At 47.7% G+C, this 15,027-nt stretch overlaps 1 long non-coding RNA gene across 2 annotated transcripts in view; it reads left to right on the forward strand.

The window, feature by feature from the left end:
• The first annotated feature begins 1,269 nt into the window (after positions 1-1,269).
• LOC121496669 overlaps positions 1,270-15,027 on the forward strand; it is a 36,346-nt gene continuing 22,588 nt past the window's right edge. For both annotated transcript variants that reach the window (XR_005989303.1, XR_005989304.1), the window contains exons 1-2: positions 1,270-1,426; positions 11,864-11,958. This is a non-coding gene — a long non-coding RNA (uncharacterized LOC121496669). The remainder of the gene's footprint in view (positions 1,427-11,863; positions 11,959-15,027) is intronic.

Genomic DNA, 15,027 nt, shown 5'->3' on the forward strand with positions numbered 1-15,027 from the left:
AAATCACCGAGAGTTACGTTGCAGAAGTGTGGGCTATACTATTGAACAGAAAGAAATCTTTTATGTGAACAAAGCAAACCAAAATCGAACGTTTCTAGGAAACAAAATCAGAAACAAACAAATAAAATAATAGGCATATGTAACACCCTAAAACTGCTTCTTCAGGCCGAGACCCCTTGAAGGTGATCCTCAGGGCAGAGAACCAAAAGGTCAAGTGGGCTGACCGGGGACAAAATAATGTCACCATCTGTCGTGCATGGGAAAATTCTTTCTGACTTGGCTATGGTGTATGTGCCCGTCAGTGTGTGTGTGTGTGTGTGTGTGTGTGTGTGTGTGTGTTCACAGCCTGGACCATAGAGAAAGCAGTGAAGATCTTGAAAGAGAAAGCACGTCTAGCAGGAAGAGAATCTACACGTTGTGCCCTATAGGACAGCAGGAAAGGTTGGGAGTCAGGCGGCCTGGGTTTCAGAGCGAGCTTCTCCAGGGGCTTATCTGGAGTCGTCAGGTGCGGAGCGACGTGAGGAATGACCGGGAAGAGAGCAGGACATTAAAGAAAGTTTGCTTCTCCACTCTTGTCTACTTTCCCCTTGGCATCTTGGAGACACAAAGTGAAGATCTGAATTCCTTTTGTGTTTTTGTCGCTTTGGAAGGAGCGGCTTGGACCAGGCGTGCTGCTTCTTTTAAGCTGGTTGCCATCCACTGAGGGCAGTTGACGGAGCAGAGCACCTACCAAGCGTACGGAGGGACAGAGCGGTGCATGTGCTGGACGCCACCCGCCCGCCCTCCGCTCTGGATTCCAGCTTTTCCTCTAAGGGGCTCTAAGTGACTTCCAGCAAGTTCCCCAAACTTCTCATCCTTGTTTGCCTCATTTCTCACCTGGGGCCAATTAATAATAGGAATAAGTAGTTAATAAGTGATGGCTCTCCAGCAGGCTTCTGGTGAGCCTGTTGCAGATGGTCCTGCTGAAACATCAGGTGTTATGACCCGGAGCAGCTAGAGAGTCTGAAAGTGCAGATTGTTTACCTCCCTCCCCCCGTGGGGATGCCTACACCCCCAGTCCCCGGAGTCTGAGTCAGCTGCTCTCTTCACAGTGGGGGTCCCATCTCCCGTGACCTCTGTTATGGGTTCCACCTGAGTTGTTCCAGTCAGGGAAACTCCACAAACAGTTAGTCTTTGTTAATCATTATTCAACTCATGGCCTTAGACTTTCAAATGTTAGTGATGAGGTGCCAGAGGTGATACAAGGACAACTATGGCATAGGACATAGCGAGTGCGGTTTCTGGGTTACCAGGGCCTCTGTCCATGGCTGGAGACCCAAAAGTTGCGATGAAATGTGACTTGGAAAGAAGACGTTGGTGTGTACCTGCCTTCTATCCCTATGGCCACCTCTGCCTCCAGCCACCCCTGATTGCAGGCTCACAGAAGGTGGTTTTGTTTGTTTTGTTTTGTTTTGTTTTGAGAGAGAGACAGAAAGAGAGAGAGAGAAGCAGGGGGGCGAGGGGCCGAGGGACAGGGAGGGGATCTTAAGCAGGCTCCATGCCCAACGTGGAGCCCGACACAGGGCTCGATCTCACGACCGAAGTCAAGACTCAGACGCTAAACTGAGCCACCCAGGTGCCCTGATCTCGTCTCTTCTGGAGGAGAAATAAGAAACACTCCAAGAAGCAGAATGAGCCAGCACAGAGTAAGAGACGAATTATCAGAGAAAAGGGTTAGAATATTTTTGAGTGAATCATGTGGAAAATATATCCATTTTTGCCTTATTAGGATATTCGAAATCAAGATAACTAATGTTTACACGTACGTACAGCATCAATTATGTCTTAGTGACTCGGTCCACTTGGCAAGATGTGTGTAGCCAGCCAGAGACGAGTTCAAAGTGATTTATAACGGGCTTGGAGCGCACTAGCCCCTCCACCCCGGAGGCTGTACCTGCTTGCCCTCCTGGCCCCGTCGCCCCTCGGTCCGCTAGAAGCCACACATGTGCCTGACCACAGTTGTGCAGGGGGGCCAGGGAAAGTCCTTGGGAGATTCTAATTTAGCCACAAGAAACCCACAAAGTTGAGAAAATAAACGTCAGTTGCAGGTGCATGTATCGGTTAAGCAATAGCAAAATTCTTTCCAATTCCTATTATTTACCCTTCAAAGCAAACTTATTTCTGATATGATGGTGCCAAAGTTTTTTTTGTTTGTTTGTTTTGTTTTGTTTTCCTTTTTTTAATGGATTCTGATGGCAGCCACTGAAAGAAAATGTATTTGATTTGCATGTACTTGCCCTGGTTGCACAATGTATGAAAAAGTAGGGTAATTCATCCCCCCAGTAAAATTTTCAATTTCCTGCAATATCCAAACGTTTCCAACTCGGGAATGATTTCCAAAGATACCTGGTGATTTCCATCTTGCTGCACACTGGAGACGGCAAGAAGGTATTCAGAAAATAATTATATTTAGCGTGACGTTTTCTCAGCAAATAACTGTATGGGCCGTACGCACATCCTCTGCTGTGGATCGCAGACTTGCAATTCCAGAAGGCCATTCTGCTCGTCTAAACCCCTACACGGATCATTATTATTACAAGGCCCTGTATTGGCAGCACTGATTTTTATATAATTTTTATTGTTTCTCAAAAAACAACTTCTCTGGGTAATTACTTCGATACCTACTAGTTGTATGCCTGTCTTCCCGAGTGGGATGCCGAGAGGGCTCTTCTAGAATGGCACCTGATGGTTCTTAAATACTAGGTGGCAAACCACCCATCTTCCACCAAGGGGTGAACCTCTGTGGTTGAGAGCAGTTGACAGCTGGCTGACGGTGGACAGAGATGTGGATGTTTGTGCTCATACCCTCCATGCTCTTGACACTCATGCTGTGACACCGGGGAAACTTCTGTACTTCCCTGCAACACGCGTGTGGACTGGAACCTGTAGTCACAGGACCGCTTAGGCAAGCCCAGGACCACACCCCTTCCTCAGCCCAGCTCGTCCTCTGGCATCCACCCTGGATGTCGCCGGGAGACGGGAACCCACTGCCCTTCACCAGCCTTTGCTGTCTCTGCTGTGGGCCACCTCTGGCCGCACCGCCACCTCTCAGGCCCTCTCCTGCCTCCGTGGTGGGGCTGCCGGACAGGCCTGCGCTTGGACACCCAGCCAGTACCCAAACTGCGCTGCTCTGGAAGGCTACGTCCCTAACACGATTAAGGGCTTTCAAAGTCATAGGGATGAGAAAGGATTGGAAAACTCTGATAGAAGATCGCTTCTTTGATCTGAAATCGCCTTAGAACCCGCAGTTCTAAAAGACTTAGGAATGTTTCTAAGCAAAGACGTAGGTGTTGTAACTTGGGAGAGAAGCAGAGGTGTGGGTGTCGGAGATACAGGCTCTGGAGTGAGATGGGCCAAGGTCAAGGCCTGGGCAGCACTGTTCTTTCCCTGCGTTGAGAGCATTAGCAGGTCACATGACCTTGCTACACTCGGTTTCCTCAGAAACATCCCGAAAACGGAGCTAGTGAGGGTAGGCCCACCGCATATTGGCTAACATGAGGGAGAAGTACTTGGTAACAGTGACATCCGCTTGTCCTTGCTTTGACTCCAAGGAAATAAAGCATGTTCTTGATTCTCTTGCTGAGACGCCAGTCATCAGACTTCTCCTCCTCCCATCCGTCGGCGGCCTGGTGGATGGCAAGGAGGTAACGACATGCGCCCTTCAGGGGCCCCCTTAAATTAGAACGTCGCCGGCTCCTGAGCAGTTGGGACCTGTGGGCAGCTGGTCCCTCCAGGGCTGAGGGGACAAGCCACCTTCTGGTTAATTTGTTCACTGCTTCTAAGATGCTGTTGTGGGCTGAATTATGTCTCCTCCACATGCAACCCCCAGTACCTCAAAGTGTTTTTTTTTTTAATTTTTAAAAAATTTTAAAAGATTTTATTTATTAATTCATGAGAGACACACACAGAGAGAGGCAGAGACACAGGCAGAGGGAGAAGCAGGCTCCTTGCGGGGAGCCTGATGTGGGACTGGATCCCTGGACCCCGGGGTCACGACCTGAGCCAAAGGCAAGACGCTCAACCACTGAGCCGCCCACGGGCCCCCTCAGAATGTATTTAAACAAAGAATTGAGCTGACATGAGGCTGGTAGGGTGGGCCCCAGCCTGATCTGACCGGAGAGGCCCTAAGAAGAGGAGGTTAGGACGCAGAAGGGGACACCAGGAATGGTGCACAGGGTACAGACCATGGGGTGCAGCATAACGAGAAGGCGCCAGGAGAGGGGTGTCACCAGAAGCCAGCCCTGCTGACCCCTTGACCTTGGACTTCTGGCCTTTGGGACTGAGGAAATAAACGTCAGTTATGTAGTCCGTGGTACTCTGTCCTGGCGGCCTGAGCTCCCCAGACGGGCGCCATCGTGCTGTGACAGAAGCTCCTGGGGCTGGCAGGGATTCTCCGACACCAACTGGCCTCCTCCACCCAGGTACCTCCTCTTCTGGGTTCTTTGTATCAGTTCCGAGCCCCCTCCAGCTGTCCTGGCCTAGAACCTCCATGGTTCTCAGGTCTGGCTGTTCAGTGGAACCGTCCAAGGAGCTTCTGAGAAATACCATCGTCCTTGCACCGCTACTCGATTGGCATGTTGGAAAGCCCCCAGGTGATTGCCCTGGGCACCAGGGCTGTGACCCTGTCTAAATGCCTTGAACCTCTTCCCATGGGGAGGCCAGCCTCCTCACCTGAGCCCTCCCTCCTCTCCAAGCTCTAGGACTCTGTTTCTCCGCAGGCCCCCTGTGGTGGCTTCCAGATGTGTCTGCTTGCCTCTGCTCTGTCTCCAAGCTGCCCTCCAGAGGGTCCTTCTACCCTCACCTGGTCATGACAGCCATGACTTAGCTCTACCATCCATTTCCACCCTCACTGCTGGTGCCTCCCCACCGTGGACCTCTTCCTATGGTCACACTACATGGTTACAGCATCTCAGCCATGGCCGCCTTCAGGCCTTGCCCCTGCGGGCTGTCAGGCCTGCTCTGCTGGGGCCGGACCTCCTCCTGTGGGCTGCAAGGTCTCTCACTGGGGAAGCCTTCCGAAGCCTCCCCACCACCCCTCCGTGTCTCCATGGCTTTCTTCATGTCATCACATACACATATTCACAAAATGTATATGCATCCATGCATACGTGTGTGTGCACATATATAAGCCTACACATGCATGTATATGTAGTATATGTAGTTTACATTTTTGTGTGTGGACAGTGAGAGCCACACGAGTGGGAATGTTATTTTGTTTACCTTTAATCTCCTACATGGAATATACAAACAAATATTAATTAAACATTTTTCAAATGAAAATGTGCAAGCATGTAAAATAAACATTTAAAGTAAATATATAATTTTGGATGGCTGTATAAATATAGAAATAGGATATACATAGACATCTCAATATATAAACACACTGAGGGACTCCGGGCTGGCTCAGTCGGTAGAGCATGTGACTCTTGATCTCAGGATTGTGAGGTGGAGCTCCACATTGGGTGTAGAGATTAGTTAAAAATAAAACTTTGGGGATCCCTGGGTGGCTCAACGGTTTGGCGTCTGCCTTCGGCCCAGGGCGTGATCCTGGAGACCCCTGATTGAGTCCCACATCGGGCTCCCTGCATGGAGCCTGCTTCTCCCTCTGCCTGTGTCTCTGTCTCTGTCTCTCTCTCTCTGTGTCTCTCATGAATAAATGAATAAAATCTTAAAAAAAAAAACCTTAAAAAAACATAGAAGTTTTATTAATATATAAATATTTGTAAATAGATTTTTTTTTCCCAAATGAAAAACTGAATTTTTCCCATTTGAAATGCTGCCTTTTTTTTTTTTTCTTTTGGAAATGCTGTCTTTATATTAAACCAGATTCTTATATATACGGGCCTATTTCCCAATTCCCTACCTTATTCTATTAATACATGTCCCTTCTTATGCCAGTGTCGCACTGTGTTAATTATAGCTGTGCAATGTGCTCTGATACTTGGTATCATACTTTCCTTCTCTTTCTTTTTTGTTCCTTAAATTGTACAGCTCTTCTGGCATATTTTCTTCATGTGAACTCAAGAATCAAATTCTAATAAATTCCTGTTGGAATTTTGACTGGGATTGTATTGAATTTATAGATTAACTAGGGTGAAAATTGATTCATTACAGTAACAATAATAATCTGTCTGTCTCTTCGAATTTTCAGGTTTTTCCGTTAGGTGTTTCAGATTTCTCCATATAGGGATAGCACAATTCTTAGAAGGTTTAATTTCACGTGTCTGATGGGTTTTGAGATTGTAAATGAAATACTGCACTTTTGTTTTCTACAGTGGAAAGTTTGAAAAGCATACAACATGAGGGAATGAGGAACCCTGATGTACTAGAACCTAAACCTCCACAATTATTAGCTCGTGATGAGTCTCACTTCCTCACCATCCCACCTAATCCTCCCGCCCCTTCCCTGCCCAATGATTTTAAAGCACATCCTGGATTTCCTATCATTTCCACCATGGACTCTTTGAAGCCAATTTTGGGCCTGGCAGCTTACTTACCTTTCTTACTAGTTTTGATAAACGTAATTAATTCATTGTGTTTTTTAGGCGGAGGCTCTTTTCACTTTATCTCTCCCATCCTCAACACGTCACAGAGCATCAGGTTCTGATGAATGGTTGGTTTGAAAAAATTTGTTCCCAATCAACTGTCACGATTGCATTTACCTGCTCGCTGTGTGCCCCAGGGAGATCATCTAGACCCCTAGGGTCATGTGACACCGATGGGCAGTTCTCAGCACATGGCAGCCTTAAGCTCATACTCAGGTTGGGCAGGGCAATGCCAGCCTTCCATACTGTTTAGCATCCCACAGACCACAACGATGTCCTTGACCCATGGGGAAAACAACCTATAGTTTGGATCAGCGTCCCCCAGACCCCTCCGAACCCCCAAGTCGCCATCCTTGGGTTCATTCTTGAGGACCAGTGGTGGCAAAAGTGGGACAAGGTTCACCTGAGCACAGCCTGGCTCATCATTTATGTAGAGTTTCTACTGCTCAGAACCTGAATCCGTTATTTAGCCTTCGAACAGGAATAAAATATGCAAATGCAGCTTGTAAAAGTGCTCACACAGCACACATCCTACTTCAGTTCTGGCAACTGCTAGGCCCGCTGGAGTTTCAGAAAGAGAGATGCTTCCTTTCCTCTGCCTGCAAATCTATAGAAAGAGATGCAAACCTCAGCGGCGGCCCGGCACCTCGTAGACCAGAGCGCCAGGCCAACTGTGTATCTCTAGAGCAGCCCTTCATGGGACACAGTCATCAGCACAAGCAGCTGGGAAGGGAACACGAGACCCGGCTCCCGAGAGGCCGTGGGTCGGGCCAGCCTGGCGGGTCCCCTGATAGACGTAAGCCGGGTTCTTTGCTGTCAGTTTCAAATGCAAGGATGTGCCCTTCTCCTGTAAAACGATCCCTTTTGGGTATTACTTGCATAGTGATATAAACCTCCTTTGACATTTTTTGTTTGACATTTTGGGTGATCCCATTCCGCTACATATGGGGTACAGTGGGCAGGTTTTCTTGCTCGGATGCTGACCTCTAGCAGATAACCGGTGAGGAGCACGGAGCACTGTACCCCCGCCTAACCCACCCCCATCACGATGTTAGGGTCTCACCCAGGGCACAGCCTTGAGCGGGCGTCATTCGGAAAGCTGGTGCTCACGAGAACCCCCACCGCATACCCTTGACTTCAGCTTCCTCTCTGGTTTGTGGGCCCTGGAGAGCTTTATGTGGTTCTCTTTTCTAAAATGGAAACAAACAGGGTCGAGTACTGGGCTGGGAAGATTTACTGTCATTTAAAAAGTAGCTGTCGTGGGACGCCTGGGTGGCTCAGTGGTTGAGCGTCTGCCTTTGGCTCAGGTCGTGATCCCGGGGTCCTGAGATCGAGTCCTTCATCAGGGGGCCTGCTTCTCCCTCTGCTTGTCCCTCTGCCTATGTCTCTGCCTCTCTCTATATATCTCTCGCAAATAATATAAAATCTTAAAAAAAAAAAAACCTAAAAAACTTAAAAGTAACTGTCAATTCATGAAAAGAGGGCTTAATTTGAAATCCCCAAATACGGGTTCCAGCCTATGTACAGCTTACTATTGGGAACCACCCTGGTGGAGTCATGTTTTACCCTGGAAACCTCAGTGGTTGCATCTGTGAAATGGGCAGAGCAGTTGTGTCAGAGGACAACTGTAGGGATAAAACAGGATGACAGGTGTGCCTATGCTAATACTGCTGGAACTGGATGCAGCTAGGTTGTGCAACTGGATGCATGCTGGAAAATGTTGAAGGACTTCTGTTTGTAATAGCTGCCCTCCCAAGGCCGCCTCTGCCAGCCCCCGGGAGCTCCTCCCGCCCCAAGGGCCCCTTTGCCCCTTCCACCCTGCTTCCACTATCTGGGGACAAAGAGCTTTAATGCCTGGCACTATTCATGAGATGCACATTTTCTGCCCCTGGCTCCAAGCAACACATTTATTTTCAGCATTAACTACAGCTTAACCCCTGTGTTAAAAACTAGAAAATGCAGAAATTAAAATCGGCCGCTTTAGGCAAATTTTCTCTCTCTCTCTCTCTCCGTGAAAGTATGAATTACTGCTTCTACTTTCTGGGTAAGATGAACTGAGTATAACAGCCCTGATCTTGTTTGTCCCAATAGAATATTTCGTATGGTAGAAGAAGGATAAATTATGGGTTTTGAAATTCCCTGAAGCTGCAATTCAAGAAACGTATAATTAAGCCCCAGCATTGTCAAAGAGTAGAAAATATTTTTCCTCCAACTTTCCTGTGGTTTAAAAACCATGCAGGGTTTTGACTTTTGCGACAGCCCTGTAGATACCACATTGCAACTCTAAGAACAACTGTTACACAGTGAATGAAAGTCCAGGGTTATTCCCATATTGCTTAGATGTTATGTTATGTTCGTTTCCTTGGGCTGCAACAAATTATCAAAGGCTTGGTAACTTAAAAACCACAGAAATGTGCTCTTTTTACAGTTCTGGAGGTTCCAAGTACAAAATCCCATCCCTCCCCAATCTCTGCTCTTACCGTCCCTTGGCCCTTCTCTTTGTACCTCAAACCTTCCTCTGCCTTCCTCTTCTCTTGAAAGGACACCTGTCCTTGGATAGAGCGGCCACCCTAACTCCAGGATGATCTCACTTTTACATCCCTAATTACATCTGCAAAGACCTATTTCCAAATAGGGTCACATTCGTAGGGACTAGGTGTTAGGACTTGGACGTATTTTGAGGGGACCAAAATTTAAGTGACAATAGATTTAAAAATTCCCCGGGGAAAGCACCTCAGGGATTGAGAGTCCTGGTTATCTGTTTGGAGAGAACGTCAGGAAGGGGGAGTGAAAGCAACAGGAGAGGAAAGGAGAATTTTGCCTCTAGACCATTTTTAAGCCATTCAAAGATTTGAACCCAGTAAATTAGTTACTTATTAAATATCAAATTAACACATTTAATTATTGTGATAAAATGATAAAAATGATAAAATAGAGGTATTATGAGTTCTAATGTCACCTTAGATCTTTAACACAAAGATTAAAGACCAAACAAGATAGCATTAATTTCCTAATAAAATGAAGCTAAAGATGTTGTAAGTTAATATTTATTTTTACATATCACAGGTTACACAAAATGTCAGTGGAAAAAGGAGAAAATAAAATATAATCATATTGGCCTTTTTTTGTTTTGTTTTGTTCTTGTTTGTTTGTTTGGTTTTTGGCCTGTTTTTGTTGTGATTCCCATTGTCTTCATTCTCTGGCATGTATATTTGCAGGTGCCCATTCAGTTACCAAGTATTTATTGAGCAGCTACTATGTATCAGCCCCCTAGTCACTCGGATACATAATGAGCAGAAGAGATAATAAGCGGAAGGGAATTAATCATCTCATTTACTTCTTATAACTCTGAAAGTGGTCATTTATTGAAAACTTCATCTTACAGACGAGGAAACAGGCTGATTAAGTTTTCTTGCTCAAGGTCAAATAGCTAGAAAGTGACAGACCTATAATTTGAGCCAAGAACTCTTTGACTTCAGAAATACATCCTCTTAATCACTATACTTAACTGCATGAGAGGTCAAATCATAATTATACTGTTACTTATTGAGCGTGGAATTGTAGTCATGGGAATTTATTAGCTTTTCAGAGAAAATTTTTAATTTTTTCTCATCTCTTAAAATATATTAAAAAATTAAGAATTACAAAATGGACAAATAGAAAAAAAACTATTAATCTGACAGTCTGGAGATAAATAGTTTCTAACATTTTAGTTTTCTTCTATTCACATAAATAAGTAAATAAATATTTATACTTCCAGAACATAATTGTCAATGTCAAGGTACGTACACATATTTATCTGCTTTTCCAACTATATTGTGATCATTCGGACATGTACACTGCTAAATATTTTTTTAAAGACAGACTTATTTTTTTAAAAAAAGATTTTATTTATTTATTTGACAGAGAGAGAGAGTGTGTGAGAGAGAGCACAAGCAGGGGGAGCTGCAGAGGGAGAGGGAGAAGCAGACTCCCCGCTGAGCAGGGAGCCCAATGCGGGGCTGGATCCCAGGACCCTGAAGGCAGATCCTTAACGGACTGAGCCACCAGGCACCCCTACAGACAGATTTTTTTTTTGCCTGAAAAAATTATCATCTGAATGCTATAATTTAGCCAACCTTATGTTGTTGGACATTTAGGTTGTTTGTAATTTTTTTGCTGTTATAAACAACTCAGCAAGAACCACCTGATGTACATGTGCACACACATACATACATACAGAGACGTGTCAGGTGAATAACCCAATAACTCTAGTCACTGTTTCATCTCCACGCGTCTAAGGGAAGTTGCTGTGTGAACAGGTCCCATCTCAGCTACTGTGCTGGGAACACTGATATCTATTCATTCTTGGGGCTCCTTTATCTAAAGTCCAGCTGTCTTTCCTCCTTTTGTTAAAAAATTATCCTACCAATAGCAACCATTTACCTTAATTATTTTTCAGGCTCCTAGCTGCAAGAAACAAAGAATTATTCAAATTATGCTGGGTAATGAGAGACGCATTACAAGGATAAGTGTGGTAATCAGTAAAATTTCAGCCCATACCCAGACCTCCTGCAAAATGCAGCAACTGTGATACAGCACAGACCACGCAGAGATAGAAATGGAAGTCATCAGAAGCTAAGGAAATCCCAGATATCTCAGGACCAGGGACTTTTGAATAGTCTTTATGGTGCTTTATTTGTGGCTCAGATATCTTCTGCTCCTGCCACGTGTCCTGGTTCTTAGTGACTGATGCTTCTCTCGCTGTTACATCTCTGTTTAACTTCCCGACAGAGAGAATCTGGTTGGCCGAACTAATTATTGTGACGTTTGTCAGCAGAAGTGCCAGCTTTGTGGATACGTAACCCCCGGTGCTCAGGGGGTCCCCGTGTGCTTGGGTTAATGCTTTGTTACTTGAAATTACTACCCGTTGTATCATTGAACTTGTGTTTTGTAAGCAGAGCCTGATGGGACAGTGGAGCACGAGTGTGTGCAGAGGAGGCACACACAGTATGCGTGTCCCCAGTCCCATGCAGCTTTTGTGATGCTCCATAAGCGCAGAATTCTGGGGACGCAGGATGCCACGTGGAGTTCAGGGAGACTCAAAGTGAGTAAAAGGTAAATGATAATAATCCTGCTGCATCCCTGGCTACTCAGGGAGGCAGACAGAGATGACCCCAGGAGGCACGCTTTCTATTAGATGCAGAACTTGCTTCAAATGCAGGAAGAAGTCAATGGCATAGTGAGAAACACTAATGACCACAGATCCTATAATTATTACCCGTTCTTACTTCTTGCAGGAGCCAACCACTTACGCCAAGAATGATGACACACCAAGAAAGGGCAAAAGACAGAAGTCTCTTCTTTTTCCTTCCAGTCCTTCCTTAACCCATCAGTAAGTCAAAAACAGAGGGTTAGGGGAACATGTGCGGATCAAGGAGAGAAATAAAACAGTTGAGTTGATGTTTTGGGGCATTTCTGATGTGCTGGTCGGGAGGAAGCATAGGTGCGGGTACGCGCCACGAAATACAAATCGTCCAATCCTGGCTATTCAGCATATGAGATAAATGCTCTTTATTTGCACTTCAACAGAAATTGCGCAACATAAACACAAATGGTAAAAAATTTTTTTTTACATTTTAGTTTTTCTTTACTGGAAATGACATTAAATAGCAAATTAAAAAAGCCACCGTGATAAGTTGTGAAAGACTGAGGGAAGAAAGGAAAACATGCTACATTTTATTAAAAAATATTTTATTTATTTATGTATTCATGAGACACAGAGGGAGAGAGTCGCTGCCCTGCTAGACCACCTCTTACTTGCCGGTGACCTGAGGTTCACAGGGAAGTGGCGAGCCGGCGCGGGGCTCCCGTGGCCCGTGGCCCTGACCAGCAGCCCAGGTGTCCAGGTCCTAGGGTTTGTCTTTGCACCGCGGCCGCCAGGCTCTGTCGGGACCCGCCGGCCCGGGGTCATCCTCAGCCTGCCCAGCCCGGCCCCTCTGCTCCCGGCCTCCTCCCGGGCTTCGCAGGGAGCCTGGTTCTGTGCCGCTGAGCCCCAGGGCGAGGCTCCGGGCTTTCCGGGGGCCGGGCACAGACGTGGTCTCTCCCTGGGGACCCGGGTGTCGCCTGCGTCGTTCTTACAGATCCTTGTGATGCTTATCCAAGTACGAGACATGCAGCAGATCCCAAGGGACCCCCCTCCCCCATGCAGCAGATCCCGAGGGACCCCCTCCCCTCCCCCCATGCAGCAGATCCCGAGGGACCCCCTCCCCTCTCCCCCATGCAGCAGATCCCGAGGGACCCCTCCCCTCCCCCCATGCAGCAGATCCCGAGGGACCCCTCCCCTCCCCTCATGCAGCAGATCCCGAGGGACCCCTCCCCCTCTGCCCCCACCCCACGACCCCGGGTCCCCCGTGTTCCCGGTACCTGGCCGTGGGCACCGCGCGTCACGGAAAGGAGCAGCAGGAGTGTCCCCGCAGGTGGCGGTGGTGCGGTGGTGCGGGGCTCGGAGTGAAGGTCGCGGCGGGAGGGCCGGTGGTTGGGTCCTGGGGATTTTTGTAGCCCCGGAGGCCTCCTGGGCGGTCTTGACGCCACTGACCGGGTCCTCGGGGCCACCCCGGAGGGCCACCCCGGAGCCACCCTGAGCCGCTTGGGCATCATGCAAGCCACATGGCTCCCGCCCTCGGCCACTCCGGGCTGCAGCCGCATTTCCCGCTCAGGTCTCTGCCTCCGCTGCAGGGCGAGGTGCTGCTGCTCTGCTCCGGCCGCTGGCAAGGAAGCAGCTGGATGGAGAGCAGCGAGCAGCAGGAGCCCGAGGACCCCAACTAGGACAGGTGTGTCAGCCTCGGGGGCTGCCGGTGGCGGTGAGCCCGGCAGGCAGGCTCTGCGGGCCAGGTGGCAGGTGCATGCGGTCTGGGGCCGGCCCTGCTGCAGGCAGCAGCCAGCCTGGATTCTGTGTGGTGCCTGGGGGGCTCAGTCCGTAAGGGTCTCTCTTCAGCTCAGGTCATGATCTCAGGGTCCTGGAGCCCCCTGCTCAGCAGGGAGTCTGCTTCTCCCTCTCCCTTTGCTCCTCCTCCCCAATTTGTACCTGTTCTGTCTGTCTCTCTCTCTCTCTCAAATAAATAAATAAATAAATAAATAAATAAATAAATAAATAAATAAAATCTTGGGGGTAGGGGGGAAACTGAGTCATTTCATCCGCAAATGTGGCAGTGCTCAGAGACCAGAGTGCAGCAGAGAGAGTCCAGTCCCCAGCCCCAAGGCGGTGAGGGCGGCCTTCCCCGCGATGTCAGCTCTGCAGCCCTTTCTATTCCCTGGATCAGGATTTTCTGCCGTTAATGCTCGGTAACATAAGTGCTTGTCGGGACTAAGCAGCTTAAGCTTTAAGTGGGGCCCACCTCACCTTGGGAAGCGGATACGTGGCTCCTGCAGACACCCCCTGGGGATGAGAGGGACACCCAGAGGCCCCGCCACTCTCGGGCCCACGGAGCCTGTGGGGCTGGGGGGAAAGTAATAGTATTTTGGAAATCTCCCACCTCGCTTCACCCAGCGAGTACTTGTTGGATTGCTTGGTTTTAAAATATTCCTCAGCCTATAAAACTCGAGTGTCATTTTTTTTAACTGCTTCTGAGAAACTGCTAAAATGGGCGTCGCTTCCCTTTTTATTTACCTTTCACCTGCTAGGCTTCATATTAACTGGAAAGCAACAGGTTATTTTGAATAATGACAAAAAATGAAATGGGCCTCCTTAAACATTTTCTGAAATGTTTAAAGAAAAAGTGCAGCAGAGAGAGTCCAGCCCCCATCCCCAAGGGAAGCAAGCTCAGCACGATTACTCCAACAACAGAATTTCTGTGCATTCTCTCTGAGGAAAAATGGATCTTAATGAAATATTAGGCCTTCAAGTCTTCTTTGTTTTCGTTTTGTCTTTATCTGTCGTTCAGATGTGCAGATGTGTGAAATAACCTCTCCTTCAGAGGCACCGGCTCCTAACTGTAGTTCTTCCTAAGAACAAAGAATTGAGGATGTATAAACCCTTCCTCCTCTGGCTGTTGCTGCAGAGGAATGCTCCACCTTGGGGTGTGGATGTCTGTGCATTTATCCAGGCACCCACCTCCACCCAGCTGCCCACCCACACATGCATTCCCTCCCCCACAATCAGGTACTCTGGGTCCGATCTCAAATGCTGGTCGTGGAGCAGAGAACTCAGAGTTTGCAGGGAATGTAGGATTTCCTCTCGCATGTTCTCGGGGAACAGATTTTCTGGAAGATTCACCATAGCAGCAGCTACACGGTTCCTGACAACCTCTGTTCTTTCAGGGAAAAAGCACAAACATGCCCACAAAGCTTTTCTCCACTAGGTTCCACAGAGAGTTGGTATCAGCAGCTTTGCAAGCCTGGGGGAGATTGTGTGACCTCTCTGGAATGCCAACGTTTGCTTTCCCTGGCTCTCGTAACTTGTTCT

Source organism: Vulpes lagopus, chromosome 8 (genome assembly GCF_018345385.1).
Source record: "Vulpes lagopus strain Blue_001 chromosome 8, ASM1834538v1, whole genome shotgun sequence".
Classification (NCBI taxonomy): Eukaryota; Metazoa; Chordata; class Mammalia; order Carnivora; family Canidae; genus Vulpes; species Vulpes lagopus.